The following is a 5,887-nucleotide window of genomic DNA, read 5'->3' as shown; positions in this document are numbered from 1 at the left end:
CAGATTTCCTTTATATAAGTTCAGAAACGCTGAAGACTTGGCCTATATCCTGCACAAAAATGTGTTCTGGATATAATGACAAATGATATTTTAAAAGTGGCGTTTTTTTTTATAATGTAGCGCACGTTTACGAATAACAAAACAAAAGTTCTTTCTTCTACTGGACTTCCCTACTTTTTGAGGGTCGCCATAGACTATGGGCCATAAAATTGAAAAAATAAATATGTTGCACAACATATTTTGTTACTATTTCCGTTGTGGTTAGAACATAAGCTATTGTTCTCCTTACCCAGCAGTCAACGGAGTTTCTGCCACCAACGCATTTCTTCAGCTTTAAACGCACTTCACTTCTCCAGAGTTCGCTTGCATTGATTTTAAAACTGGTAACTATAGACCATATATTTTATCTCCTCATTTTCGATTGTCAGAGCAGTATTTTGTTGCAATCTCCTCGCAGTAAGCACATTGCAGGTCGGTGAATGCAGTAGGGTATGGAGGGCTTCATCTCTGCGCAGTACAGGTTATTTCTTACGTCATGGCCTTTAATATGTCGCGAAAAAGAAACACTTTCAAGCAATATCATTTTAGGCATTGCCAAGCCGAATTTGCATCATTTCCTTTGCTTCTGCATATATGATTCAACAATGTGATAATACAGCGTGGATGTCATGGCGTTGTTTACTTCTAAGAGTGAATATTGTTGCACTCGCCAGAATTCTGCCTTCACCAGGAAGAAATATCCGCGAAAATATTTATCGTAGTTGTATTACTACTGTGCGAGCTTTCCACTGTGAAGCCTAGTTTACTTTGTATATTTCTGCTGTCGTCTTTGTACCGATGTCTAGTGTACCGGCTGATGCACTCCAGATTTTTATGGCTGGGTGCTATTGTACCTGTGGCTATTTTAACTAAATAAGGAACCAGTGTATTCGCACGTTTCACCTTTGCCGATACATCTTTGGTATCTGAAGGGTGCGTCTTAGAAATTAAAAAAAAACATAAAACGGATTCTTAGGTAGGCTCGCGGAAAGCTTCTAACATGATTATAATATGCAACATAGCATGCTTCAATGAACAAAGTAACAACATAAGATGTCTTGCGATAATCTTAACCCCAAACTCCGCAGAGAAAAGGCCTGGTACACGGGGAACTGCTATTGACAGGTGCATTTGTTTTCTTGCGTCGATCAGCGCATGGTGGACTTCCCATAAACATAACATATCTCGCAATATTTCCAAGCTATACAGGATGTAGTAAGTGAACTAATCTAGGCTACATTTACTGCAGCCGCACTGACTAATGACTAAACGAAGAATGGTGCTGATTAGCAGGCCCCGCATAGCCCAGGTCGCCAAATTTGTTGGCGTAGGTGAGCTGATTATCCCGAACCCAAGTGTTAAAACAACAATCATGGGAACCTAATTATTTCCCTGTACATTCCGCTTGAAAGTGCACAGCCGTATACCTGTGTAAGCAGGTTAATATAACATAAGCATGACATCGTGTAACCACACCATAAATGACCATTCGCAGGACTCCGCCCACTCTTGATCCCCAGTTACGCAGAAAACAGTGTGGCATTTTAATGTTATGGTTCCGCCTTCAACTAGTCTACAGATGCTGTTGCTTCAAATATGAACTCCCAGCTGTTTTTTTTTTCTACCACCAAGCGCTTCCTTAATCAATAACTCAATTTATCATATTTAGGTGTAATATATATCGAAGATGCAAAAAAAATGGTATATTTGAGATCACATTCAGTTCAAGACACATAAAGCACCACGTTTTGGCACCTCACTGTCAATTAAAGCGCTCATTTCTGATAACTTTCACACTCTAACATTACATCACTTCACACGGCACCACGTGTAAAGTGGTGCATTTTACGGAGGCCGTAGAAATAGAATGCATAAAAATTTTGCAAATGCACCCCTTCCTGTGAATGCACAATACCGGGAAAGAGGACACGACGTGTGTTTAGCAGCATCCAGGGGGTCATATACACGGACGCTTTTCCAGGATGCGGCAGCTCAAAAGCGAGTCAACTGAAGTCACGAGCTGAGGAACGTGAGACCGATTGTTCGTGCGTGCAGACACGCCTCAACAGCCTGATGGAGGGCTCCCGCATGCCGTATGGAAGCGGCGCTAACAGTGTCGAAGTTTGAGAACCACGCAGGGCGAGCAGCGCGGACAATGGCGCTGCTGAAAGCTCTCGACCCCGGAGATGTATGCCGTACGTGGCGCGATACTTCAGCCGACACAACCGGCTCTAGAGGCTCAGTCGGGTGGTATGATTTTACAGCACAGATTTGCTTTAAAGACATCACGGAGACGAGTTGAGGGAGCTGTAGAACAAATAATTTGTGCAAGATTCCTTCACGTGAAAAGACAAAATTTTAGTCATGACAAAAGTAGGCACAATGATGCCATTCAGTGAATGTTACAATTTTATGGCAGTTGATAGTTCTTCAGTTTATTTCAACATAACTTTGCATTTGAGCACAGATTTTTATAAAACAGTTCGTTTTCATGTGTAATATTGTCACGCACCCGCTTACCATTTGCTGCATGTACGATAGCATCCGGATTCAGGTTCGCTTAAACTGGTGGTGTGATGAACTTGAATCAAAAAATCGAAAAATGAGCATAGTGGTTGAAGCGTTCGTAGAACCTTAAATAATAGTTTTGCCCCTTACCGTGGCCTGCCATTCACTAGTCCATAATTTTGAGCCTTTCATTTTATTAATTTCAAATAGGTGCCAACGTTGTCGTTAACTGCAAATACAAGAAACATTGACTGTGCCAAAACAAGGTTTGACTGTAGTTGCCCTATACCGCGTTGCTCTAACGACAAATTACTTGAGTCCTCTGGGCATTTTGTCCCGTCAAAATCGGACACCGCCACCCAACCATTCTTTCTATAACAACTCGTTTTTTACCGCGTGGAGAGAATAATTTACAACAGCAGTGCGCACAGTTGGCAAGTTATGGCTTTTGTGTTGTCCGGCATACGCCATGTGCTTTTCACTCACAAGTGATGAAGGCGGCAAGGCTAAACTGGACAATCGTCATTGCAGGCTCTTGCCGCTCCTGAATACCCGACCATCCCAGTCGTCCCGCTGCCTCTGACGGAGAGATTTCCCAAATGCATGACGTGCGGCCAAAATAAAAAAAAAAGTGTCAGCAGATTTTTTTAAGATAATAGTCTTTCTTGGGCTCCTTAAACCTATTCTTTTTCGGTCCAGTTTGTTTATTTTTAATTGGCGTCACCCGTGATAGGTATGTGGTACGGGGTGGGCTTTTATTTTATATTATAGCCCTTTAGCTTTATGTCCCTTATGTCTGTCTGTCTGTCCCAAGGTTCAGCCACCCGGCCAAAACATGGAGGAATTCTGAAATAAGAGGTTTATAGAAAAAACCTCCCTAAACCAGTAATTCCGGGGAAAAGCTACTCTCGTAGATTACCCAACAGTCCTGCATAGGCATTTGCGAATTCAGCGCGAACGATAACAATAACTAGACCGGCTATTTTCTACGAACCTAGGTGTATGCTATTTTCTGAACTTACTTTCAACATCCAGTAGTCAACCTTTAACCAATTTTCGGGCAGCCTTCGCAGCCTGCCGTCTGCTGTTGTTGCCTGACTCTATTGTGGTAAAGAAAAATGAAAGGGAGAAAAACTCAGACCCAAATAGCGCTTTGAAAGCAAGTCTATTTTGCTCCTGACTTATAAAGTGCAAGATGAATGCAAAAAAAGTGTGAAACGAACTCCGTTTTTTCATTGATAGTGCTTAACACCACATCCGTACGCATGCCTGAACACTCCAAACAACACAATGCAAGAGAGAAAGAGCAATGAAACATAAACATTCAAAACAATTCTTTAGAAAAGAGTATGTTTTATTGAGGTATTTTACGGCACAGGCTCATTCAAGGTTGCACTTTCAAATGGCATAGCTTTCGTCCGGAAACGCCCACCGCACTACCCGATATTAAAACACTTCTAGTAACATGAAACACATTTCTTCTGTGGAGCCACTGCAAAAAAAAAACAGGACACAATGTTTATGCGACCTGAAATAAAGACTGCCCAAGTTTTGTCATAGTTCTTAATGCAAATCATAGCTCTTTAAATGCGCAGAAGCTGCCACAAACCCTCCTGGTGTTTGGCGCACATCCTATGGCTACGGCACAAATTCTGATAATTGAAACTTGATACGCAGTGATTAAAATATAACCAACACTTTTAAACTTGTCCGCACATTTATCCTGACATGCCCAGTAATGTTACCACAATTTTTCGTCGGATGCGGATGTTCATATTGTCTTCTATGTCCAGAAGGCCTGCTTGGCGGTCCTGCGAACGTGTCACAGCCGAAATGTCGTTTTTTTTTTAGTTTATTTACATAGCCTCCTAAGTCGTTATGGTGTCGCGACTTTTAAATAACGTATGCTTCTCCAGCGTGGACGCCGGATTCCCCCTATTTGCAGGCTAAGTATACATCTGTCCAGCGCATTCCATTGTTGGCAGTAACGGAGGCTGTACAGGCAGTTCGTTTCTAGGTGCCCAACGCACTGACTGGTACGATTCCCGTACGGGAGACGTTAACTGCTATGCAACAGCGGCACTTGCTGCTTGTCATGCGGCAGGATGTTTCTTATCACAATCTGCCTTTTTTCCCTACCAGGTGCAGCTGACGTACGATCCGTGGAGAAGCCACCCCGCAGACAGAACTGTCTGTTATTTTCAGCTTCTTTCTATGGTTCAGGCATTTCAGCAATTTCGTGTGCCGGGCTTGCACATTTATTCAGTTGGCGCATTTTCATCCCTTTCCGTTGGTGGGGCCTTCGTGGACTTCACGCACACGGGTTAATTTGTGGTGGCCAAGCGGTTTCGGCTTACGAAGGCAAGAAGCGCTTTTGGCGCAGAGCTAGTATCCTTGAAGGAGGTTTTTCTTCATTTATTGGCTACACTTCACTCCGGCCCATTCATATCTACACTGATTGCTTGTCGCTTCTGAGTGCTTTTAGCTCCCTGCGCACTCGGGATGAGGAAATTGATCAGCTGCGTCACCTTTTTTCTCTCCTCTCCGGCAGGCTGTCACTGTTTCGTTCCATGTGAGGGGTCACTCCAGCCCGATAGGGAATGAGATTGCAGACCATCTGGCACGGCGTGCGTGCACAGTAGGTGCCATTCGAGAGCAGGTGCTCTCAAAGCGGGTAGTACGGTCGGTTTTTGTACGCGATTTTGCTTTCGTCTGAAGTACATTCTAAGATAAAATTTGTTTGCCTGTGTTTTTGTGGTCATTTTAGGTAACATTGCTTCTTTCCAGACTGCTCTATTGTACAATCATTAAATGAACAAATCTTGTTTCGCTTGTACAGTCTACACAATCGTTTTTTTTTCGTTCTTTGGCGTATATATGGACTACTTCTAATAGGCAACTGCAACTCCTACCTGTAATCCTTTTTTTTTTGCACAGTTTGCTGCTCTCAGATCTTCTGAAAAGATGCGTTAATTTCCACTCATGAAACAGCAGCAGTGAAGCTGCCAGTCTCATTGGGCAACGGTATGACTGAGACGGACAACACACATTCAAACAAATTAAACGGCATCAGACAGCTTCAGAACAATTATAAATGTACAGAAACGAAACAGATGTGAAAACAAAAGTGTTGCAATACAGTGCGAGTACATATGCGTGTATGCACGCGTGAATGCATTCATACATATATGTGAAAACAAAAGCTCGAGTTCTTGTACATTACACTGCGAGTACATACGAGTGGAAGGATGATTTTCAAAGCTTCAGAACTTTCTGTGAGAGGGGCTTTGTATAATGTATATCCTTCTCACTGCATTGTTGTCTGTGTTATCAAAATGCG

The sequence above is a fragment of the Haemaphysalis longicornis genome, unplaced genomic scaffold (assembly GCF_048455015.1).
Source record: "Haemaphysalis longicornis isolate Haplotype H1 unplaced genomic scaffold, Haemaphysalis longicornis Haplotype H1 scaffold_3, whole genome shotgun sequence".
NCBI lineage: Eukaryota > Metazoa > Arthropoda > Arachnida > Ixodida > Ixodidae > Haemaphysalis > Haemaphysalis longicornis.
This window is presented reverse-complemented; position numbering follows the sequence as displayed.